Source organism: Pinus tabuliformis, chromosome 2_1, assembly GCF_031772625.1.
Source record: "Pinus tabuliformis cultivar Carrire ecotype Pingquan chromosome 2_1, CPIR1, whole genome shotgun sequence".
In the NCBI taxonomy this organism is placed as follows: Eukaryota; Viridiplantae; Streptophyta; class Pinopsida; order Pinales; family Pinaceae; genus Pinus; species Pinus tabuliformis.
In genome coordinates, this window is record NC_142299.1 from 815,945,608 (window position 1) to 815,972,537 (window position 26,930).

General features: G+C 36.3%; 1 non-coding gene and 1 pseudogene across 1 annotated transcript; one reads left to right on the forward strand and one right to left on the reverse strand.

Moving 5' to 3' along the window:
* The window catches only part of LOC149203116 (oxoglutarate-dependent flavonoid 7-O-demethylase 1-like), a 51,256-nt pseudogene extending 25,370 nt beyond the window's left edge, over nt 1-25,886 (reverse strand).
* TRNAV-UAC (transfer RNA valine (anticodon UAC)) lies at nt 21,948-22,019 on the forward strand. The gene has a single exon. It is a non-coding gene; the product is annotated as a tRNA-Val (tRNA).
* Nucleotides 25,887-26,930: the final 1,044 nt, after the last annotated feature.

A 26,930-nucleotide genomic window follows, 5' to 3' on the forward strand; every position in this document is an offset into this window, starting at 1 on the left:
CTAGCAGCATATAAGGGGGAAGGCAATTTCCTATCCTAATGTGCATCAATAATGTCCCAAAGAGGCATATACTTTTCCTCCTCATCCCCATATCTTCTTTTGATATCCTCCTTTGTGAGATCCATCACCTCATAAATGTAACTCATAGCGGGTTTGTCACCATAAACCATCCTGAAAGTTCAAGCTATCAAATTTAAATTAATATGAAACATTGAAAATAAAAAGAAACTTGAAATGAAATTTAAAACATGAAAAAGTTAAAAGACTTGAAGTACCTGAGAACTCTAACAAGGGACTCCATCACAACAATAATATCTTTGGCATCTTTCCAGAAACCGTCATTAAACACAAGTGCAACAACTTCAATGCCTTCAAGGGTCTTGGAATGTTTAGATGCCATCCACTCAGGTTCCAAGGACATCCTCTTCAGATTTTTGTTTTGCTCAACCACAAATTGCAAAGATATGAAATTTGTTGCAAATATAGTCACTGCAGATCGAACAATTTCTTTACCTTTAGTGTATTTTCTCATGATGTTTAGGACAATAATGTGGTTGTATAGATATTTGGTTATGAATGTTTCCTTCTCCACAACCTCATGTATCCAATGAAGCTTACCAATGTCCTCAAGCATTAAATCTATACAATGGGCAACATAATAGGTCCAAAAAATAGTGGGGTGCCTAATCTCAAAAAGTCTACCAGTAGCCATATAATTAGCTGCATTGTCGGTGACAATTTGTACAACATGTTCTTCTCCCACTTCTTGAACGACTTCCTCCAACATTTCACAAATAAGTTGTGTCATCTTAACCTTGTCTGAGGCATCCAGTGATTTGAGAAACATTATACCTACTGGACAAGATACAAGGAGATTTATTAAAGTTCTATTCCTCTAATCTATCCATCCATCACTCATGATCATGCACCCTATTTCTACCCATGATGAACGAAACTTAGATAGCACAAGCATGGCATATTCAACACTTTCTAATATAATATTTGTCCTAATGCTCTCTAATGAAGGAGCTTTGAACCCTAGACCTCCAACAGCAACTGCATCAAGCATAGCTTGCCAATAAGGACTTATGGAACAGTGGAAAGGTATGTCAGAATAGTACCAAAATTTAGTGATGGCCTTCTTTGCTTGACTATGGATATATTTTTTCCAACCAGTGGTATCTAAGGTAGGTTGGGAACCAGGTTTTGTGTGGGGAGAAAAAAAGGTGTTTATGTTTCCACCTCCAATGTTGAATGCAGGAGGATTCATTTGGCCTTGAGTTTGACTTGGACTTGGAGGCATGTGTGGGAAACTTGGGAACTGCATAGAGGATTCAATAGAGGGAGATGAGAATGGGGTAGTGGAAGAAAATTTGTCTACTTCAGGAGTTCCTATTTTTTTCTTTTCTTTTCTTTCTTTGCATTATGCTAACTCAACATATCAATGGCCAAGGTTGCTGGGTGTTTGACATTTTCATCAACGTTTTTTTAGAGACCTATATCATGGCCAGGTATTTGTGCAAGGTTGTACTTGAATCTATAAATTCCTCCACTACATTTCTCTTTGCAAAATTTACAAAGGAGCTTAGGGTCTCCAAGAATATTGTCACAATATGCCCAAGAAAAGTCCTTCTCCCTCGACATTGTTGTTGTTTTGGACTTGTGTTTAAATTGCGGCTTCTATTTAGATTTGGAGTTGTGCCTTCTATTTAATTTGGATCCTGTAAAATACAATAAAAAATTAAAACTAAAAATGCCATATATAACTTCGCAAAAAAGAGGGTTGGTTTTAAAGGATATGAGGTTTTGTTAAGGATCAAAGAGGAGTCTATCCTGCAACACAAGCACATTTCGACCTAATATATCATTATGACCTTGAAATACAATTAGGTATATATGAGGAAATGCTACCTAAAGGAAATATTATCAACATATATTTCATTTTTAATCTTGAATTTGCAAGTTCGTTTAGCATAAGACAATTGAACTAATACATCAATAACAGATTTTGGAAGAACAAAAATACCCAAAGTTGTGAATACATGGTTAAGCCTTTGAAGTCGGCAAGACATCGACCAAGGAAGGAATGCTTGAGGACTTGGTCAATGGTTGGTATGAAACCATTTCTTAGTTCATTTTTAAAATCTATTTAAGCCCCATTTATAGGGTTGAAAAGTCATAACCAAAGGAATATGGTGAACATTCAATTGCTGAACAGTGAAACTTGAAACTTGCCATTGAAAACGACATTGAAAATTTAATATAGTAATATACCTATTATTTAAGCCAAGTGCCAATGTACCTCGATTGTTGAATAGTGAAGTGGCTAAGCCTAAAGATAACACACGCTGAAGGTGACGTGCAACTACCAGAGGGTCAATATGGAGTATGGATAGAACACACATTGGCAACTGCCCAATATGGAGTCTGGACTTAGGCTCATGTTGGTGGTTCCCCGATATTGAGTATGGACTGTGTAATAGTGAGTAGTGATTGATTACTGAAGGTCTCGATGTATGAGTTTTGTGCCTGACAAATGAGAAATAAATTTTGGAACGACTGAAGTTTTGTTTTTAGTAATGTGGCAAACCTAAACTTGAAAAACTCGTGGACGTCGAGTCAAGGCTGAAAATCAAATAAATTGGAATCAATCACAGGAATTTGCTTTAATCGGAAAGTCTCAAGTCAAACTTTCATTGATCATGAGTTAAACTTGGTCAACGTGAGCTTAACTCACAAATATTTAAATCGGATCGTTTGGAGAGTGAGCAGATTCTGACTTGTGATTAATCGCAATTGATCGACGAGTCCTGTTTCACTTCTTGTAAACGAAATCTGAACTAAAAATAGGAGATCTTACAATTGAAACTAATTGTGAATTTTCTAAACTGAAATTGGCCCATTGGCATTGTTTCTATTTGCGTCTAGGTGCGTCAATGGAAGAGATTCATTTTAAATCAGGTTCATGGAGAAAATATTTTATGGAAGATGTTTCTTTTATGTCGAGGAAGACATAGTAATATTTTTTTATTAAATTTTAATAATAGTAGTATCTACTCTGTATCTCTCGTATCTCATTATTTTTATATCTTGTAACTCATATAAAAAGTGGGGTAATAGTGGACATGTAGCATCAAGCTCCACTCCTTTTAATCCAAATTTCTACGTCCAAACTTTTGTGTCACTTATGCTGCAAAGCCTTCACTATAGAGTTTGGAGTTAACACCTACCTCTACATGACAAAAGCTACACATACCTTTTGACTTGGTTTTTTCACCTCTTGTCCATTCTTGGTTTGGAGTCTAGGACAACAAGCTCCACATACATTTTTTCCATACCTCTATGTGAGTGTAACTTTGCACATTTTCTTTGCTTCAACCAATATCAAAAGCATTTGTGAACTTCTTTCAAGGAATGAATACATGCTTCAATCATGGAAATTAGCAAAGTTTCTAAAGAAAAAAATAACCATGGAGTTATCCTTTTCCATTTCAAATATGTTAGGATTCTATTAAGAATTTTTTAGAGATAATTATTAATTGGCTCTCTACTTTCCTCTTTTCCTTAATATAAATTGCATCTCTTATTACATTTCTAATCAAGAGATTTACATCAAATACTGGATCAAAGGGACAAGGACATTTCATAAATTCTTCCTTGTCTAGTAGAAGAATAAATGGTCAACATGTCAGCTTGGCTCCAATTTCTTGGGAATTAATAATTGTTTTGAAAAATGACTACTCTTGTTTGGATCTAGAACTATGTTTAAGCTTTGAAAATGGATTTTCCTCCAAATTGATCTTGGAAAGGTCCTTATTAAATGCTTCTCTATATCTCCTCCACTAGAATGAATGCTTGTATTTGAAAAGCATAGCAGAGCTCCCTTCTGGAAAGCCTGTTCATCAGATTGTCACCAAGAGCTCCTCATTTTCCCCAAATTGGACCCGAAACAACATTGAGTACTTAATTATGATCCAACCTGAGAAATTTTGGTTGACACTGCAACTCAAGAGCTATTAAATTTAAAGTGCGCTAATATGATTTGTCATTCTTTCATTAAATAAGTATATTGTTTTTGAATTTGTCATTTGTGCTTGTGGTATGTGGTACTGACCTTGTTTCACCTAAAAGGATTTTTATTCTTGGAATATGACAATGCTAGTAAGATTTAGTCCTTTTGTAGTATTTGTACCCCATGATCATTTTTTCAAGATGTATGTCCTATGCGGAAAGAAATAAGAATTTAGTTATTACCTCCTAAACTAAAGCATTGTTTCTTTTATTAGGTGCCATGTAACGTCCTCTACAAATTGAGGACAAATGGGACGTAATATCCTATCCATCCCCGTAGACTATAGTCCTCCATAAAGGGAAAAAAAACTCCAAAATACCTATTGTAGGGCAATTTTTAGAGAAACTAGGATTAAAAAACCCAAATTTGGGATTTGGAGTAAGGTTTACTCAATCACTTAAGAATATGAAACCCCTCTGATAATCTATAAATAAAGAAGGATTGAATTCATTTTGTATCACCAAGTGTGGATTAATTCATTTGTTCTTGAGCATTAGGTCTGACAGTTTTTGACCCCTTCTATCTCTTGTCAATTTCGGTGGTGAAATATTCCACCCTAGTTGACATTCCCTTATTATCTCATTGTTTTAGCACAAGGGTCTTTGGCTGGTCAGCAAATTCTGTTGGATATTCGTCTCTTTCCTTTTTATGGGCACAAGATTTCTGTTAAAGGTGAATGAATTTGGAGGATAGTGTATGATAGCTTAGTTTTGTTTGGCATACACCTCTCTTGAAGGAAGCAACAAAGTTTTTGAGTTCTTAATATCTTGTTCTATGCCAAGCACTTACCTTAGGCAGTGGATTCGTTTCTGGCACCTGGAGTAGCGAAACTCTTTGCTTTATTTAGTTTTTGCATGCACAGTTAAAAGGAGCACTTCCCTAGTTATTAATTCTCAGCCTTAGCTAAGGAAGCATGTTTGCATATATCATATCATATTCACTAGTGGTGTTGGGTGTGGAGCCTGATTATCTTCTGTATTCAAAGGTATCACCGCATTGGACCCCAGTTCGAAATGGGGCGGAAATGCCACCCATAAAATATTCACTGCAGGGGGGGTCCAAGCTGTTCATTAGGCGGAAATCTGACGGTAGAAGTTATGTTTAATTTAGGGTTTTTTGCCATAGAAGGAAACCCCTCCCTATATATGAGGGAATTGTATTGCATCTATGTAGATATGTATTCTAAGTGAGGAAGAGAGAGGAGATTGAGAGCGAAGAGGGAGTTACAGCGAATCTGATTAGGTTGTATCTCTTCAGATTGCTGGATAATATAAAAAGAAGGACTGGCTATTTCTCTGTGGGCGTAGCCCAAACTGGGTGAACCACATATATCTGTGTCTCTCTTGTTTTATGCGTTTTCTGTGTTTATATTTCTGCAATATCCTATGTGTTCCATTTCTGTGTAATATATAATTTTCTAACAAGCGACAGACTTTAATTGTCTTATCTATCCATGCAAGGAAGGTGCATTAGGATTAGGAGTTAAGAAAGTTGATACATTTTTGAACATGTTTCCAGACTCATTGTACCTTCTAGACTAAAGGAAAAGTGAATAGTAGTGTTTGAAATTTTTAGTTATTTCTTGTTTCAAAGAGTAATAAATAGTGATGTGATTTGAGTTTCAAATCTGTGTACTTGTTGTTACTTTCTTTAGTGGCATGTGCTTCCCTATTCAGAACAAGGGGTTTTTCTGCAGTATCTAGCCTCTAAAGCTTCTTCAATGCAAACTAAATATCAAATCATGCCCTCGTACTCCAAATCATCTAAGGAATCACCCTAGAGAAGTTCGAAAGTAGACCAATGAGCTTTGATAGGCCAACTCCAACCCCATGTCGCTATAAAAGTGTTGACATCACTGCTACAAAAATGATTCTAAAGTGTTGCATCCTCCACTAATTCCTAAGATGGATGCCCAAAGGGGTTCCATAACGAGGCTCAACCTTCATCACCACATTTAAGACTTTTCAAAGGGATTTGTCCCTTTAAACCGTACCAATTTTTACACTTTCACAATTTGGCCATGTTCCTATCAATTTATATTTTGTATTAAAAAATCAGTCGTATTTTACATGTTTATTAAATTTAGGAATAATTATAGGTTAACTCCAGAAAAATGTCAACAAATTTGTGGGTTAGGTTGGAATTTATCCAAATACTATCACACATGTATATATAATCATGTTGGGTTGTGTTGTATTGTTTCCACGACTAGTCCATGTAGTTAACCGGGGGGGTTAGAGGGGGGGCAGAGCCCCCCCTTCACTGCGCCGATTGCATAGCCAGGGGGGGTCACAGGGGGTTTATGGGGTGCAGGTAACCCCACTCTATGGGGTCCGGGGTAGTTCCCCATAAAATTTTGGTTTTGGAACCTATGTTAGGTTGGGCGGTCCCACCTATGGTTTTGTGCATGATTTTCGCGCATGGTTTTGGACGCAACGGTTTTCGGTCCATGGTTTTGGACACGATGGTTTTTGGTCCATGGTATTGGATGCTTTGGCATGTATAAATATGTATTGTAACATTGAAAGGAATATAATGAAAAATCAAGCTAGTAGTCCCGATTTTGGGATCCAGGGGAAAATCTATGTGTATATGTGTTTTATGTGTTATGCTCTCGCATTGTTTATTTTCTTTGTTTTAGAATTCGTATGCAAGTAATTTCTGTATGGGGTTAAAACCTACAAATCACACATTTTCCTTTTTAGATCTTAATTGGTTGAACAAAAAGGTTCGTTGCTTGTGTAATTTTGTCCCATACCTCCACATCAATACTCATAGATAACAATATTCTTAATTCTTCATATGTGTGCACAGTAAGGTCCCTTTTGGTTGCTATTTTTGATTGAATAACCTCGGACAATATACCTTTTACCACATAGTTGTTGTTTTTGGACAAAAACCTCCATAGGAGTCTTACGCCATACATATAAATGGCTATTGTATATCATAATAATAAGCATTAACATATGAATATGTGTAGACCCTAAACTATGTGCATTCAATCCACTACCTTTTCTTTCATGGCAAATTTCATTCTTCATAGTAGATGTGTTGTGGCACTTGAGTGTGTTCACATAAAAAATTCTAAGGCCAAACCTGGATTCTGATTTGTCATGGAAAGTCAACATATGCCTTGTTCACCTAAGAACTACTTGTAACTCATCTTAGGGTACTCATGTACAATCTCACTCATCCAACTTAACAAGTTACCAAGACAAGGCTCATCACATCCAACCTTGGTCTAAAATAATTAAGCAACATAATTTACATCTTGACATGCCATAGCACCTGACATGTCTTAGAATGCCTGGGCACTATGTGGCATGTGTTGACATCCCCTACATTCCTTGGCATGCTTTGACACTCCCTAGCATACTGTGGCACTTCCTGACATGCCTTGGTAGTTTAGCATACCTTGGCATTTCCTAGCATATAACCTTGTCACTCTCCCCTTAACACACCTAGAACTCATTGAAACTCCCTCTCAGACACTCTTATTCGTTAATTTCCATGCATTTTGAACTAGTGTTTCCTTATGTTTCCTTGACACCCCCTAACACTCCCTAGCTCACCCTAGCACCTGACACATCTTGGCCTACCACCTTAACACTGTAGCATTCCTTGGCACTACATAATATACCTTATCACTCTCTCCTTAGCACACCTAGACATCACTGAAACTCTTGGTCACAAACTCATATTCATTCATTTCCATGCATTTTTCCTAGTTCTCCCTTGTGTTTCCCTAGCACTCCTTATCACTCCTTGACACGTACTATTACACCCTAGCACCTATGACATCTTGGCATGTCGCCCTAGCCTCTAGCATGCCTTAACATTACCTAGCATACCTTGTCAATTTGTCCTTAGCACACCTAGAACTCACTAAAATTTCTAATCACAAACTCTTATTTGTTCATTTCCATTCATTTTGACATAGTTCTCCCTTGTGTTCCCCTGGCGCTCCCAGCTAATACTTCCTTACACACGTTGGCACACCTTAGCCGCATGTCACCCTAGAACTCTAGCATTCCTTAGCATTGCCAAGCATGCCTTATAACTCCTCCTTAACACACTTGGAACTCACTAACACTCCATGCCACACACTCTTATTCCTTCATTTCCATGCATTATGACCTAGTGCTCCCTTGTGTTTCCCTAACACTCCCTAACACTTCTTGGCACACATTGGCACAACATGGCACTTGTCACATCTTTGTAGGATTTCCTAGCACTCTATCGTCTTTTGGCACTACTTATCATACATTTTCACTCCATCCTTTGCACACCTATAACTTTTTAACACTCCCTATCACACATCCACATTCATTCGTTTACATGTAATTGAAACAATTCCTCCGTTTTGCTTCCTTGGCAATCCCTAGTATGTGTTGGCGCCACATCCTAGAACCACACATTGGCATGCCTTAGCTCTTGGCATGTCTTGACATGCCTAACATTCCTTGGAACTTTATAACATGTGTTAGCACTTCTTGAAATTCCCTGCACACCTTGGCACTCCCTAGTTTTCATGCCCTCATATATAACATTATTTTTTTGTGACTTGGGAACCCAACCAAGTCATTGAAAAAATAGTGTTGTGCCTAGAACAAAGTCTCACTTTGTCTCAAACTGCTTTTTCCATCCTCTTATCACAATCATAGGTTTTCCTCCTACAAGTCCTAATATGAAATTCTCCTAACACACTTCATCCATGGGACACCTAGAATTCACTAACACTCCCTAGCATAATATCTTATTCATTCATTTCCATGCACTTTGACCTAATTCTCCCTTATGATTCTCTGACACTCTCAAATACTCCTTGAAATGCATTGAAACTATCTGGAATATGTCAGCATGCCTTTTCATTCCTTGGAATTCCATGTCACTCCTTAATTATCATTCCCTCACAACTACCCTTATTTTCTTTTAGACTTAGGAACCCAACCAAGTCCTGCCTCAACTACAACAACTTTACCAAGTTACATCTACTACAACTAGACTATGCCTTGTTCCCCTAATGGACTATAAATCACCTTAAGCTTCTCATGTACAATATTAACTCATCCCACTTAACAAGTTACCAAGTCAAGCTCACATCCAATAGTGCCCATAAAACAACTAAGCAACATAATTTACATCTTCACATGCCATAACATCAGGCATGTATAACAATCCATTGGCACTACATGGCACACATTATCATCCCTTGCATTCCTTGGAATGATTTTCCACTCCCTAATAGACCCTGGCACTCCCTAACATGCCCTGACACTCTAGCTGCCATGGCACTGCCTAGCATATACCCTTGTCACTCCCTCCTTAACACAATTGGAACTTGCTGACACCCCTATCACACAGTCTTGTCTATTCATTTCCATGCAAATTGAACTAGTTCTCCCTTGTGTTCTCATGGCACTCCCTGACATACATTGGCACACCCTAGGACTTGGCACATCTTGGCATGTTGCCCTGGCACTCTAGCATTCCCTAGAACTACCTAGCATACCTTGTCACTCCCTCCTTAACACACCTAGAATTCGCTGACAATCCCTGTCACGCACTCTTATTCATTCATTTCCATGCATTTGAAACTAGTGCTCCCTTGCTTTTACCTGACACTCCATAACTCTCCCTGGCATGCATTGGCACACCTTAGCACCTAGCACATCTTGTCATGTTTCCCTGGCCTCTAGAATGGCTTAGCACTACCTAGCATACCTTGTCACTCCCTCCTTAGCACACCCTGAAATCACTGACACTTCCTGTTACAAAGTCTTAATCGTTCATTTGCATGCATTATTTTCACCTAGTGCTCCCTTGTGTTTCCCTAACGCTCCCTAACACTTCCTAGCACTATTTGGCACACCTTAGCACCTAACACATATTGGCTGCATGTCGCTCTGGCACTCTGACTTAATGCTGCTTAGCATACCATGTCACTCCCCTCTTACCACACCTGGAACTCATTAACACTCCCTGTCACACACTCTTATTCATTCATTTCCATGCATTTTGACCTAGTTCTCCCTTGTGTTTCCCTAGCACTCACTAACACTCACCACACATTGGCACACTTAACTGCAATGAGTTTCAGTGACAGTCAATCCAAAAACCCTTCCAGAGTCTAGCTAGTTACTTGTTCTTCACTAAGATATTAGGGTTAAGTTTATTATATAGTGTTCAGTGTGAAAATATTACTAGGTGTTTTTATGGCATAGAGTAATTATGATCTTCCCCATGTACACAAGGATAACTGAGAAGTGTTTCCAATAATCATGTAAGTGGAACTTCAACATGTACATCAGCGTAACCGCAAAATATTTATCATATTTATACAATGCAAGGTGATAGAAAAATATTTACATTATATACATGAATGTACTAAGATTAGGACCATTAGCATCATATCTACATATTTACCACAAGACGAGGGTCATTACAACCCCTTAAAAATAGCCATAAGGCCTTCCTCTTTTGCAGCTCCTTGACCACAAGGGTTTAATATAAAAACACATAGTTCCTTTAAATATTTGTAGGTTGAGGGAACCAATTCAAGCCCTTGAACTTAAAGATAATCAAATATTTGCAATTTCTTACAATAATAAGTCCATTATGTACACTCTTCATCTTAGAGTTGGGTAGAGAGGGAGAATACTTGATTGATGCCAACCTTGTAAATGAAAAACTTTGCCTACTCATTAGTTGGAAACTCCACCACTAGTTGACACCACTAACACACACCAAAAGTCCAAGATACCCATAATATGTGCCCTATGCCCAAGGGCTTAGACTACACCTCCATAAAATGTACCTTCAACTTTAGATGTCCCAAAACAGTAATATCCCAACCCTAGCCTATTTGTTAGATTTTTGTAACTTTCTCCTTAACTAACATTTGTTTTTTAACTATTTAATCCTCTTACCATATACTCTCTCTTGTTTGCACCCACCTAGTATACAAGAACACTTATGTTTTTAATACAACCAAGTTAAGAGGGCATGTTTCTTTCTTACACTTAAATGTTTTCAATACAACCAAGTTAAGAGCACGTGTTTCCTTTTCAAATTCCAAAAGTATGACATGTATATCTCTATAAACTAACAAAAAAATCATTGCATAGAAAAGGTAAGCTTAAAATTAAATTAAAATTAGATTATTATTATGATAAATACACCAAATATGGAAAAATTGTTTTCAAACACAACCATAAAAAAAAGTGTTAGTTTATCAAATACAACTACAAACTTATTAAGCCAACCTAGATCCATCTTAACCCGGATCTATCAAGCATCGAGAGGGATCCAATCTCTCGATGTGCAAACCTCTTTTTTGGTTCTTGGTTGATCTAGGTTAAGATGGATCTAGGTTGGTTATATAATATTATATGATATCTATATTTTTATCTATGTGTCTCTTTCTTATTCCCTCTCTCTATCTGACCCCCAAACATACACACTCTCTCTCCATATCTATCTCTCTCTCCCTCCCTCTTCCTCTCTGCCTCTCTCTCTTCCCTCTATCTCTCCTCTCTCCATGGCTCCATTGTCACTCCCTCTCTCTCTCTCTACCTTTCTCACTCTATGTCTTTCTTCTTCCTTCCCTCTATCTCCCCCTCTAACTTCATCTATCTCTCCTCTCTCTTGTTCCTCTCTCTCCCTTTCTATCTCACCTCCCTCTGTCCCCTCCCCCCCACATCTCCCTCGCTCTCTCTCCCCCCTCCATCTTTGTGCCTCCCTCGCTCTCTCTTTCCCTTCTCTTCCTATCTTTATCCCCACCTATTCTCTCTCTCCCCTCCTCTCTTCTCTCCCTCTCTCTCTCTCCAGCTCTCTCTCCCTATGCCTTAGTTATTTCCTCCCTCTCTCTCCACCTCTATCTCCCTATGCCTTAGTTCTTTCCTCCCTCTCTCTCCCCCTCCAACTCCATATCTCTCTCTCCCCCTCTAACTCCATATCTCTCCCCCACTCTCTTCTTCTCTCTCTCCCCTCTCTCTCTTCCTACCTCCTTCTCTCTGTCTCCCCCCATCACTCTCTCTCTCTCTCTCTCTCTCCATCTTTGTCACTATCTCACTCCCTCTCTCTTCCCTTCACTTTTCTTGCTATCATCACTTGGATCCTTAGTTAAGATAAATCTATGTTGGTTCTTACTAATATTTGTATTATATAAATTTCACATCTTTAAATACAAAAGTATTCTCATTTTTAATTTTATTAAAACCTTAATTTAATTTATATGGGAATAATTTTAGTAGTCGTGAGGATAGAGGGTTTATATATATCTCAAAACTAATTACAACCCTTTTCCTATTAGCTTCAAATAAAAAATGTTATAAAATTAAATTAAATTAAAATATTTTTATTGTGAAATAAGTTATGGTTTTTGGGCATGTGGTATTGATAAGGCATGATATTGGCCCATGGTATTGTAACAAAGCCTATTTACAAGTTAATAATATCCATGGTAAAGTGGGGGTGAATATCGATGGTTAAGAATATTGTCATATTATTATAAAATATTTAGATTGTGAATAAGATATGATTTTTTGGGATGTGGTATTGATAAGCCATGATATTAGCCCATGCTATTGTAAAGAAGTGTATTCACAAGTTCATAATATCAATGACAAAGCGGGGGTGAATATCCATGATTAAGAATCCTATCATATTCTTATAAAATATTTTGATTTTGAAATAAGTTATGTTTTTTGGGCATGTGATACTGATAAGCCATGGTATTGGCTCATGGTATTGTAATAAGATCTATTTCCAAGTTAATAATATCCATGGTAAAGTGAGAATGAATATCCGTGGTTAAGAATATTTTCATATTGTTATAAATATTTTGATTGTGAAATAAGTTATGTTTTTAGAGCATGTGGTATTCATAAGCCATAGTATTGGCCCATGGTATTATAACAAAACCAATTTTTTACAAGTTAATAATATCCACTATAAAGTGGGGGGTGAATATCCATGGTTAACAATCTTGTCATATTGTTATAAAATATTTTGGTTGTGAAATAAGTTATGGTTTTTGGGCTTGAGGTATTGATAAGCCATGGTATTGGCTCATGGTATTGTAAGAAAACCTATTCACAAGTTAATAACAAAATCAAAATATAACAAATTGAATTTTATTATTTTTATTATTAATTGAGCCAAAATTTAGATTTTTGCAGTCATCCCCATACTTTTTAATTTTATTAATATTATTACTATTATTATTTAACTAAGCCCATATTTAGAATTGTTTACATACTTACATTACACTTACACATCTACTCTATACTCTATAAATATTGTAATTATTGTTCTTTAGGGAGGGAAATTTTAACATTTTTGAAAAAATTCAGCCTTAATTTTGATGTAACAAAGCCCTCCTAATTCCAATCTTCATTTACTTTCTAAAACAAGTAGTATATTTTCACTTTTCATAGGGCATAGGGAAAACTAGTAGATATTTTCACTTTTCACGGGCGAGAGGGAAAAGGAGATTGAAGAGAGTTGTGAATTAAATTTTCACTTTTCATAAGGTGGAGGGAGGGAAAACTAGTAGCATATTTTCACTTTTCATAGGGCGGGAGGGAAAATGAGATTGAAGAGAGTTGTGAATTAAGGTTTTACCAGTAGCAGATTGATATCGAACCCCACCATTAGATCTTCAATACATTAATGGCACTCAGGTATGTTTCATTTCTAACCTTGTTGCATTTACACCCCACTTTTAGTCTTATTCCACACAGGGAGGAGTACACACACCTCAAATCTTTGGTTCAAAATTCACTATTTTTTTCATCCTTGCTTTTAAGTTTACGAGTAGCATATTTTCACTTTTCACGGGGCGGGAAGGAAAATGAGATTGAAGAGAGTTGTGAATTAAGGTTTTACCAGTAGCAGACTAATATCAAACCCCACCATTAGATCTTCAATCCATTAATGGCGCCCAGGTATGTTTCATTTCTAACCTGGCTGCATTTCCACCCCACTTTTAGTCTTCTTCCACACAAGGAGGACTTGTTCAAAATTCACTATTTTTTTCATCATTTCTTTTAATTTTAAGAGTAGCATATTATCACTTTTCACATGGTGGGAGGGAAAGCGAGATTTAAAAGTGTTGTGAATTAAGGTTTTACTAGTAGCAAATTGATATCGAACCCCACCATTGGATCTTCAATCCATTAATGGTGCCCAGGTATGTTTCATTTCTAACCTTGCTGCATTTCCACCCCACTTTTAGTCTTCTTCCACATAGGGAGGAGTACACACACCTCAGATCCCCCACCATTGGATCTTCAATCCATTAATGGCACCAAGGTATGTTTCATTTCTAACCTCGCTGCATTTACACCCCACTTTTAGTCTTCTTCCACACAAGGAGGAGTACACACACCTCAAATCTCTAGTTCAAAATTCACTATTTTTTTCATCCTTACTTTTAAGTTTACTAGTAGCATATTTTCACTTTTCATAGGGCGGGAGGGAAAACGAGATTGAAGAGAGTTGTGAATTAAGGTTTTACCTCTTCAATCGATTAATGGTGCCCAAGTATGTTTCATTTCTAATCTCACTACATTTCCACCCCACTTTTAGTCTTTTTCCACACAAGGAGGATTGGTTCAAAATTCACTATTTTTCATCCTTTCTTTTAAGTTTAAGAGTAACATATTTTCCCTTTTCACAGGGCGGGAGGGAAAACAAGGGAACATAGGTAAAAGCATATGTATTTTTCCTTCTTTTATGGTTTGTCTCTATAGAGTTGACTTTACTGGGTGTACACTCTATGCATCTCAAAATTTCTCTTTAGGGAATCCTCTTTTTATTCTTTCCAAGAAAATCTCTCTGGGGAATCCAAATGGATGTTTCCCCACATTCATGGATGGAATCCCTAGTAAACCCATTGGCATTGACTAGTGTACCTCACCCAAGGGATTTCAAACAGGGCACCTGCCAACATAGAACTAGCCAAATACCCAGTAACATTAATGACATTCAGTTGGGCTAACCCCTTGGGCTCAATAAATCATAATCAACTACACTATTTTCCATATTAACATATTGATCCTATTTAAAATTTTGTTAGAGTAACCATAACAATCCAAGCCTGTTCCTATTTTTTATTTTGGTTTTTAATTCCTTCTCTGGTGTGCTAACAACTTATATGACTGTATAGATATTTATTTTTGTCAGAGTATATGTTGAAAAGTAGATGCTATCTTACATTCTACCTTGTCTGTTATGTATTGATGGAGTTCAGTTTCATTAGTTGTGACCAAAGAACTGTGTCAAGTAAGTATACAAGGATTCTTGTACCACTAAATAAATGAACTTCCAATCCTAATAAATGAGGCGAAATTTAAGTGTTTCCAGAATACAAATCTCAAGTTTTGTGAATTCATTCATATATGGTCCTAGAAAAGCGAAGTGAAATTTAATTATTTCCAAATCTTAAGTTCATATTTGGTGCTGGAATCTTTTGAGCAAACAAGAAGAATTTCTTTTAGTTGCATTCAAATTTTCCAAAAATAATACTAAATTTCTCCCTGACTAAAATTCTCCCTGAAATGGATTTGGGATTGGAAATTTTGTAAATATTTTTAGGGAAAAAACCCAAAATACTTTTTCAAGATTAGAGTTTTATAACACTAGGTACTAAAATAGTCTTCTGTTTTCTACTACAAATGTCTATAGAGTCTTCCCAGAAACCGATCAGAAAATTAGGTTGCATAAATATATAACTTAGAAGCATGAAATGAAGAAGAGATATCAACACGATTGACATATTCTTAATTGAGTTGAATGAGTCAAGGAATAACTTTGACTAGAGGGTGTTGAAAATGGCACAATTTTGTTCTAGTTGCATAGATTTAGAACTAAAAATCAACAATTTTCTTGCTTGCATAACTTGGGAAGATTTTTGTATCTCAAGTCTCAACCTTATTAAATAGTATGATTTATGCCTTGCAATGTTGAGATATGTTGTGATACCACTTGCTAGTAACCTAAACACTTTGGATGAAAATTTAGTTGTGAATTTTACTTGCAAAAAGATATAAGTGAAAATATAGATTAATTGTCCCTTGTGTAGAATTTCCTTGAAATTATGCCACTTCTTGAATGAAAAAATCTGAAACTAATTGTTGCATGAAGACAAAAAATATCTCTACCAATTTGTAGTGGAATAGAACATAAATAAAACACAGTCACACTATAGAAAAAGAAAATAAAATTTTCTAGGGAACCCAACTAGGATTTAACCCTCTGCTAGCTGTAGAAATTTAAAATACTATCCATATTAGACTTTGAGACACCTTCTTCAATACCAGGTTCATCGATGCTTATTTCTTTCCATATTCATTTTCATAAGAATTAGGATTGTTGTCTGTCAAATCAGAGTAGCCAGAAAGTGTCTCTTTGATTTCAGAAAGCAGATCAAGATCAAATTCATCCAAGAATCCCCTAGAAGTCTCATCAATAGCAGGAAGAAAGGTCTCTTTTTATTTTATTTCATCACGTGCATCCATCATAATCACTGATTTGTCTTGATTTCTTTCACAGGCATTTTCAATGTTAGATGTAAAAGGTAATTTAGTATGATATAATGCTTAGGTAACCAACCTTAGACATATTGTTGGTTAATTTATGCTGTTTGAACTTTATCAAGTTTGAGTTTTATCATGAAACTACTAGAAGCATAATAGAATGGGTGAGTTGATTATCTTGATAACAATGTTATGGTTTGATCTAGTCCTTGAAAGGAATTTATACTTGATGGTCAAAATTTCACATTCCTTTCATTTTTTTATCTTTACATATAACAAATATCTTTATGTTATAGCCTCTAGTAAGATATATACAATAACTACCACTCAGAAGTTGGGTGCCATCATTTTGGAGCTTGAGCTTACTCAACTTACCTTTGTTTGAGTTGAAAATGTCATTGGATCTCATTATATCATCTATTACAGAGCATGAATCCAATTTACCTTTGTTTCAGTAAAAATGTAATTGGATCTTGCTATATCATCTTTTGTAGAGAATGAATCCAATTTCTCATAGTCCATTTGCTTGAGGTATAACAAAGCTACTTTAATTCATTAAACTTACTTTCTATATTCTATTTATTGATTGTGATTTTGCAGGCTGCATCTGCATTGGAAAAGGGGCATATTTAATGAAGTGTGGAAGGAGAGGAAAGCTTCAGTTATGCCCTTTCAAACTTTCTAAGGTATGTAATAAAATTTTAAAAAAATTCTCCATGAAATGTTGTGCTTTAACTTTTTCTTTTGATAATGGATTATTTATGTGATCTCCCCTATCTTAAACATAAATAGAGTCCAGACATACATGGTTTTTTTTGGATATGTGGATAATGGACAGATTTACGCTAACCATTTGTCTAGAAATTTACACTGTAGAAGATCAAGCATTTACAGTTGAATATTTCCTTGCCACTAAATTAGAGTTGAAGAGTCAGGCTCCTATTTTTCAGGCATATACCACACTTTTAAATCAATTTATCGCTGACTCTGTATAGACCTTCCATGGGAGGGAAAAAAGTGATCACTACCATTGCTTAATCTTTCTGCAGACCAAGTAAAGATTCCAAATGTATATAAATTAGTGGCTCCTTGGAGAATCCCAAGAGTGGCGCTATTATAGAAACAAGAAATTCGTTTATTATGGGTTCTTCATTAGTGCATTGATAGTATATTGTTTATTCCATACAATACCTCAACATTCTATGATCAAATTATAGTTAAGATTGTTATAATATTTTGACTTACCCTCTTTTAGAGGGAAACAAAGTGTGTGTCAAGCTTGCACATCACAATTGTATCAGGCAAAGTTTACCTGTATCATGCAAAGTTTACCTGGGACAATTTTTGTGCATCTAAGAAGCAAGATACCTGTTGGAATTCAAGAGGAAATAATACAACAAAGTGGGAAAGAGGTTTCACAATTAGCTTGGATTTCACATTATGGTTGGAGTCGGTTTGTTGGCAAGATGCTAGATACCCCAACTTCCTTTTTATGAATGAGTGCAAGATTGAGTCCTTTGACATATTCCTTGCTCAATTGTCATTAAGTGATGGGGTTTCTCAAAATTTGCTGCACACCTATAAACTTTATTAGAGTTGTTCTTGAGTCTTTGGAGGTGGTTATCTTTTCAAAGCACACACGTACAAGAAGAGGAGAAATAATATGCCTGGCTAATTGGAATTTATATACCTATGAATAAAGTGTTCCCATTCATAAACCTGATGACTCAATCTACTTCTTTCTAGTGAACAACTTTGGGACTTGCCATGAATCGTGAGACAATTCCAACCCCATAACTATAAATTTCTTATTTAAATCTATACCCAATAGATTAGAATCTACACAAGGAGAAGTCCATTATTGTTTTGAAAGACACTGCAATCGACTTTTACCATGCTATTTAATCTTTTCTGTATTTATTCGCACCGTTGGTCTATGATATAAAGATACAACAGCCTACCTTGCATTTTCTATACTAACACTCCTAAAAAATAATGAAGTATTCCCAAATCTATCATTTCAAATGATCTATGTAGCGCAACCTTTGGTTTTTCAATTATCGAAGTTGTTACCTATATTGATGAGAACTTCTACAACGATACCACAGTGACAATATATGTTATAGTTTTATCTATGTTTCTCTGAAGGTGTTTCTCCTTCAGTAGAGTAGCAATACACTGTAGTTTCCATTTAGGGGAGAAGTGTACCTAATAGCAACCTTGGCCTGTGTGCAGATGGGTTGAATGCACATTAGACTCTATCTGTTGTTTTGAAGGTGTTTCTCCTTCAATAATACTTCATCTTAGTAGATACTTTCGGTCTACACCTTTAGTAGATGCATGCAGCCTTGGGATACATGTTGTAGATTATAGTTTTCCTATGAGGTTGTAGCAGCGATGAAATAAGTGCATCGATTTTAGGCATATTTAGTATTCTTTTATAGTTTGACTTAGATTCTCACTTTTCTTAATTTAGGTGTTTTTCTTAGTTTTGTTTTATGCACAGATTTATCTTTAAGAAAAGTGCACAGTAGAGAAGGGTTCTATATTTTGAGTAGGGGACACACTTCTAGGTAGGAGGTACTCTATTCTAGGAAGCTTTTTCCATGCAAGTTAGGTTCTTTATCCGAGAATCCCAAGAGGCGCTATTGTAGCAATAAGAAATTCGTTTATTTTGAGTTCTTCATTAGTGCATTGATAGTATATTGTTTATTCCATGTAATACCTCAATATTGTATACAACCATATTTAGTATGCTTTTATAGTTTGACTTAGATGCTCACTTTTCTTAATTTAGGTGTTTTTCTTAGTTCTATTTTATGCACAGATTTATCTTTAAGAAAAGTGCACAGTAGAGAAGGGTTCTATATTTTCAGCAGGGGACACACTTCTAGGTAGGAGGTACTCTATTCAAGGAATCTTTTGCCATGCAGGTTAGGTGCTTTATCTAAGAATCTCAAGAGGCGCTATTGTAGCAATAATAAATTCGTTTATTTTGAGTTCTTCATTAGTGCATTGATAGTATATTGTTTATTCCATGCAATACCTCAATATTGTATGATCAAATTATAGTTAAGATTGTCATAATATTTTGACTTACCCTCTTTTAGAGGGAAACTAGAGTGTGTGTCAAGCTTGCACGTCACAATTGTATCATGCAGAGTTTACCTGGAACGAGTTTTGTGGATCTAAGTAGCCAGATACCTGTTGGAATTCAAGAGGGAACAATACTACAAAGTGGGAAAGAGGTTTCGCAGTTAACCTGTCTTTCACATTATGGTTGGAGTCAGTTTGTTGGTAAGATGCCAAATACCCCAACTTCCTTTTTATGACTGAGTGAAATATTGAATCCTTCAACATATTCCTCGATCAATTGTCATTAAGCGATGGGTTTTATCAGAAGTGCTTCCCATATATAAACTTTACCAGAGTTGTTATTGAGTCTTTGGATGTGGTTATCTTTTCAAAGCACACACATACAAGAAGATGAGAAATAATATACCTAACTAATTTCAAGCTATCTTCCTGCAAATAGGGTGTTCCCTCCCATAAACCTAACGACTCACTCCACTTCTTTCTAGTGAACAAATTTGGGACTTTTCATGAATTGTGAGACAATTTCAACCCCATAACTATCAGTTTCTTATTTAAAGTTATACCCACTAGATTAGAACCCCGCATAAGGATAATTCCATTCTTGTTTCAAAATAAGCTACAATCGACTTATACGATGCTATTTAATATTTTATGTATTTCTTTGCATCCTTGGCCTGTGACTTAAAGATGCAACAAGTTACCTTTCATTTTCTATACGAACACTCCTAAACAATAATAAAGTATGCCCAAATCTGTCATTTCAAATGATCTATGCATCTCACCTTTTGGTTTTTCAATTATCGAAGTTGTTACCTATATTGATGAGAACATCAACAACTGAGGCCATGGTGACAATATCTGTTAGAGTTTTATCTGTGTTGCACTAAAGGTGTTTTTCCTTCAGCAACACTATAATACATTATAGTTTCCATTCAGCAGAGAAGTATACGCAGTAGCAACCTTGCTCTGTGTGCAAATGGGTTGAATTCACAATAGAATTTATCTATTGCTTTGAAGGTGTTTCTCCTTCAATAGTACTTCATCTGAGCAGATCCTTTCAATCTACACCTTCAGAAAATTCATACAGCCTTGGGGTACATGCTATAGATTCCAGTTTTGTTGTGAGGGTATAACAATGATGAAATAATCACAACGATTTTAGGAATATTATTGTTGTTGTATGAAAGCATGCTTGTCTAGTGTTTCTCAAACTTATATAAAGCCATATTTATTATACTTTTATCGTTTGACTTAGATGCTCACATTTCCTATTTTAGATATTTTTCTTAGTGCTATTTTATGCACAGATTTATGTTTAAGAAAAGTGCATAGTAGAGAAGGGTTCTATATTTTGAGAAGGGGACACTCTTCTAGGTAGGAGGCACTCTATTATAGGGAGCTTCTGTCATGCATGTTAGGTGCTTTATCCTAGATAGAATTCCAAGTCCTTGCCTCCTTGACAAAGTCCCTGCCAGACAAGACACCGGTGGATATAGTTCCAAGTCCCTAAATTTTCCAAAAACCCACCTGACCCACGTTATCTAGCCTAAAATCCTTTACATTCCAGTCATCTCTTGGCTATGATTTCATACAGATAGCCCTCTCTAGTCTGGTAGGGCTAGCTACCAAACTAAAAGCTTGGTTTGTGGTTACCTCCATCAATCCTGGGACATTATGGAGGATAACAGAGGGCATGACAACTAGGGAATGCCAAGGTGTTCTAGTGAATGTAAGGTTCCCAAGTCATGGAAAAATGCAATGCTAGTTGTAAGGTCATGACTGCTATGGTGTGCTAGGGAATGCTAGGGAATGCTAAGATGTGCCAGATAGTTCAAAGACATGTCAAACAAGCTAAGATGTGCGAAGTGCTAAGGCATGCCAAGATGTACAAGGGTTCGAAGTCCCTGCCTCCTCTTGTTCCATATGATATCCATTTATGACATTTCCTTTGCAATATTTGGTGTATTTGATAGTTATAGGTCATTTATAGGTTATAAATGTCTTCAAAGTTTCACTTCTAATTGAGTATTCAACTGAACAGATTGATTCTCTTATACATAACTATTTTTCCCTCCACCCAATTTTCATAACTTCAATAACCATTAGGTAGGTACCTACATCTTCGATGTTGATTTTCTTGTTTAGTAAAATATTGTTGAGACATTAATTTATTGAAAGTTGTAGAATTTACAATTTATGAAGTTTCAAGGTCTAATTTAAAAAAATATATTTTTTAAAGGGTGCTAGCTTAATGGAAGAGCACCTGCTTTACAAGCAGGAGGTTGATGGTTCGATTCCATCGTGCCCTGAGATCCATATGCAATGACGACGATCAATTTTTTCTAACGGAGGCTCTTTTGACCATCACCAATGAGCTTTGGTGACATTTTTTGACCCTCATCAAAAATATGAAATGGTGACGGTCAACGAATGCCACCATATATACACATCAATAGTGACGACCCTCAAAGGTCCATAATCATAAATATTTGTTGTTGCTATGAAATGGTGACGATCATTTTCCGTCATTATAGTCATTATTCGTGATGGACATTGAATGTCACCACAACACCTATACTTCTAGAAATGCGGCTTTTCGTGACGGTCAATGAGCATCACCATATATATGCACCAATAGTGATGGCCATTAAAGATCCATCACAATAAATCATTATTGTTCATATGAAATAGTGACAGTCACTATCCATCATTATAATCAATATTCATGATGGACTTTGAATGTCACCATAACATCTACACTTTTGGCAACGCCACCTTTGGTGATGTTCAGTTTTTGGTGACAGAGGGTATGGTCCGTCACCATTTCTCATATGCAATGGCGACGGTCACTATCCGTCATTATAAATAATTATTGGTGACGAAATTTGAATGTCACTACAAAACCTATACTTTTGGCGATGCCACCTTTGGTGACATTCAATTTTTGGTGACAGAGGCTATGGTCCATCACCATTGCTCATATGAAATGGTGATGATCGTTATCCGTCATTATAAATCATTAGTGCTGACAGACTTTGTATGTCACTACAACACTTATATTGTTGGCGACGCCACCTTTGGTGACGTTTAGTTTTTGGTGACAAATGATCTTTTGACCATCACCAATGAGCTTATGGTGACATTTTTTGCCCCTCACCAATGTCCTTTTTTCTTGTAGTGTGGATGGAAACTCTTGAAAGAAACATAATGAGGAAGAAGTAGCCATATGATGAAGGTTCTAGATATGAATAAGGCCAATTTCCATGAAGAAAGGAATGACATGAAAAGCTAAGGAGGAAAGTGATCGATGGATGTTTCCCTACAAGGAAGAAACTCAACTGAATTTTATGACATCAAGGAGAGAAGTTGATCAAGCAGATGAAGGACCCACAAAGAAGAATTTGTTGATGTATAGGAGAGTCCCTAGCTAAGAAGGTGCTCCGACAAGTCCCTGATTAAGAGGGAGCTTGGGCAAGTTCCTAATCATATGGAGCCTAGGTACATTCCTTCAAGGAATGGGCATATCTTCCCCACTTGAGAGGGAGAGATAGAAAACACATTCTTGTCTTCAATTTGGAAGAAAGAATGGAGTATTGGATAATCATCTGACATTCGATGCTCTTTGAGGATGTGTAGGGAATCCAAGACAAGAGTAGGCAAGACGACTGATATTCTTTGATGGTTGGGAACCCAAGATAAGAATAGTCCTATAAGGTCATACTCAGTGAATACCTGGGTGGGTATGTACGTTGAGAGACAATGATTAAGGTTTATATAATTATTGGTCTTGCCAATATTGTTCTCTGATCTGATGAGAGATAGAGTTGGCAGTCAAGGACTTGTTGTGGAAACAATGTTGGTTACTATGATGCCATACAGATGGGTTACCAATCTGATTCTTCTTATGAGAAATTATTCAAATTGAGAATGACCATCCCTAGTTATGAGGGAGTGTTGAAGAAATTGTAACTAGGTTCAATCTTCATAAATATAATTTTGATCTTTGTACTTGTAAAAGAAAAGAAATATTATTTTCGTAAATTGTAAAAATGAGTTTCTTTCTCATTACATAGGTCTAGCATGTGGTGAAGTGTTATAGGAAAGTCAAAGAGTCAAAGAAAATGTTGAAGAACCCTTCTTGGGTGTATATCAAATGTAATTGAGTCACCAACAATGTCAAGTAGCCCTCCAAAAGACAAGCACAATCCTCTTCATCATGTCGGCTTGCAAAAATGAATTAAATAACTAAATAAGTCACGTTGGCTTGAAAAAAGGAGACACAACACTTCACTATATCATGTCGACTTATATACAAGGCTGACTATTATTTATATGTTGCTAGGGTCATCACAATAAGATAGAACTTTTGACAAGTATCTCTGCAACTTCGAACGGGTACGGGATCTCGGATACCTTTGTAATCTTGGTGGTGATGATAGTAAATAATTTTAGGATCTCCTCCTTGATCGCACAAATCTTAGTGTAAGGTAATTAGAGTCTCAAGAAATCACAGTCTCGTCCTCAGTAGTAGTTTGACGATACTGATCTCGGTGAAGGATGAAATCATAATCATAGTTTTAGTGATGAAGATGATATTTGGGATCCCAAGGTAGCACAAAGAGTCTTTGCATAATTGGTGATGAAGATCTTGGTGCAAGGAACTCTTAGTCATACACACTCGACTTTTCTCTCTAGACATAGGTACAATATCGACATCTCGATACACAGTCATGATCTCGATAAAATAGCAATCACGATCTTGGTCATAATGAAGACAATGTCATGATCCATTTCTCGATGCAAGTCTCATGTAGTATAGAGACGTCATTGAAATGGTGATTATCTCAGTAAGATTTCAACAATTATCTAAGTGAAGATGGAGCTATGGTGCAACAGTAATGATCTCACTGTTATGATGAATATCTCAATGAAGGTACAGTAATGGTCACCTCGGTGAAGCAACAGTAATGATGATGATCTCAACAATGACAAAGAAGAGGATTGGTGTCTTGGTCTTGGAGTGTCCTAATAGGTCAAGGGTCATGTTCTTGGTATTTGTCAATTGGAATCTCTATAAGAATAATTTTGTGTGGGTTTTCTTCTCAAAGAGTGAGAGGCTTTAGCCGTAACAGAAAGCCAAACATCTTGTGTTCTTGTCTCTTTGTTTTTGGTAACTATTTGATGAATATAAGAAGACACTCTATAATAAGAGAAATATAAGATTGTGTGAAGAAGAAAAGTTAAAAATACATCACAAGTAGTTATCATGTTAGAAGAATCTCATTAACTTCACTTGCCCTAGATTCTTCAACACTAAGTACATAACTAGAGGTGTACTTGTGATTAACGTTATCACCAACCCAATATGAATATGTGAACCCAATGAGATCAAAAGAAAAAATTGTTGCATAATGAATCCCATAGGTGATTGTCCCCTATACATATCGAAGGATGCGCTTTGCAACTTTCGAGTGTAACTAATGTGGCTCCTGCATGTATCTAGAAACTGCTCCTACAACATTTGAGAGATCAGGACAGCAGTGAGTGAGATAAAGAAGACTCCCCAAAATCTAACGATACAATGTGAAATCAACCAATGGTGTGCCTTTTCCATTCTCAAGCTTTATCCCTAATAAGAAAGCTGTGGCTACTAGCTTGCATTCACTCATGTGAAATCGTTCCAAAATATCTCTAGCATACTTTGGTTGAGAAATGGTAATCCCAAAACCACTCTGATTGATGGCTAGTCTAAGGAGGAAATTTAACAAGCCCATATCTGTCATAGAAAGACACTTATGCAATGCAGTTTTCATCTTAGAAATGCCAGAAGCTTAACTCCCTATTATCAAAATATTATCTACCTAGAGTACTATGATCAACAAGGAGTCAATTTTCTTCAAAAAATAAACATTGGAATCAAATTTGCAACATACAAAATTTTGATATAACAGATAAGAATCCATCTTTGCATACGATGCTCTAGGTGCTTGCTTTAGGCCATAGAGAGACTTATTTATCTTGCATACCAAAGATGAATTTTGCATGTATCCCTGCTGCTGCTCCATGTAGGTTTCCTCCTCTATATCACCGTGGAAAAAGGAATTCTTCACATCCATATGATGCCCTTCCCATCCTCTTTTTGTTACAATGGAGAGAACTAGCCAAATGGAATCCATTTTTTCCATTGGAGCAAAAGTCTCATCATAGTCAACACCATTTACCTATTGAAAACCTTTTCCCACCAACCATGCCTTATATCAACTAACTTGGCCATCTGTCGCCTTATTGGTCTGTAAATGCACTCCCACGTCACAAGTTTATGATTAGAAGGTAGTGGAACTAGATCCCAAGTCTAGTTCTCAATGAGAGAGTTGTATTCCTCATCCATAGTTTCTTCCCATTTAGGATGCCCAACTACTTCTGAAAAATCCTATGGATCAGATGCATGCATCATATAAGTGTGCATGGGCATGCATGGCTCCATAGTTAAGAGTGCTTTTGGAACTTCCTCAAACTGAGGTATAGTGGCAAGATTATCTAGGAGATCACTCATGTTGCATCATTTTTGTCTGAAGGTGGTCGAGAATCTTCTGAACTGCATGAGGAAGTATTCTCTCGATGTTCAACAACTAGTGGTCCAAAAATTGTCGCAAAAAAAGGCTCATCTAGATAAAAATTTTGATTTGAAGTATCATTTGCATACTCATCAATTAGTGGTGAGGGCAACTTTGTAATAGGTTCATCTAGTGGTGTATGCAAAGAATCTTCTTCAAAATTTACACTCCTTATGATAAAGAGCTCTTCAATGTTGATATCAAGTAATATATACCCTTTGACTTCATCAGAATATCTAAAAAACATGCATGCCTTTCTCTGAGATTCCAAATCCGTTCTCTTCTCTGTAGGAATGCGAGCCCATGCTCAAGATCCGAAAATGGGGAAATGACTAACTTCATTTTGCATGCTAGTCCAAGCCTGAAAAATTGTTTTTCCAATAACATATTTATGAGGAGATCTATTCTAGATGTATGAGGCATAATTGATAGCCTCAAACCACAATTTTGAGGGAAGAGATCTTGCATGAAACATCCAATTAGCCATCTCTTTCAAAGATCTATTCTTCCTCTCGACCACCCTGTGTTGTTGCAGAGTGTAAGGAACTGTATGTTGAAACTTTATTCCTACTTCATTACAAATATTATGGATATCTTTTCTGACAT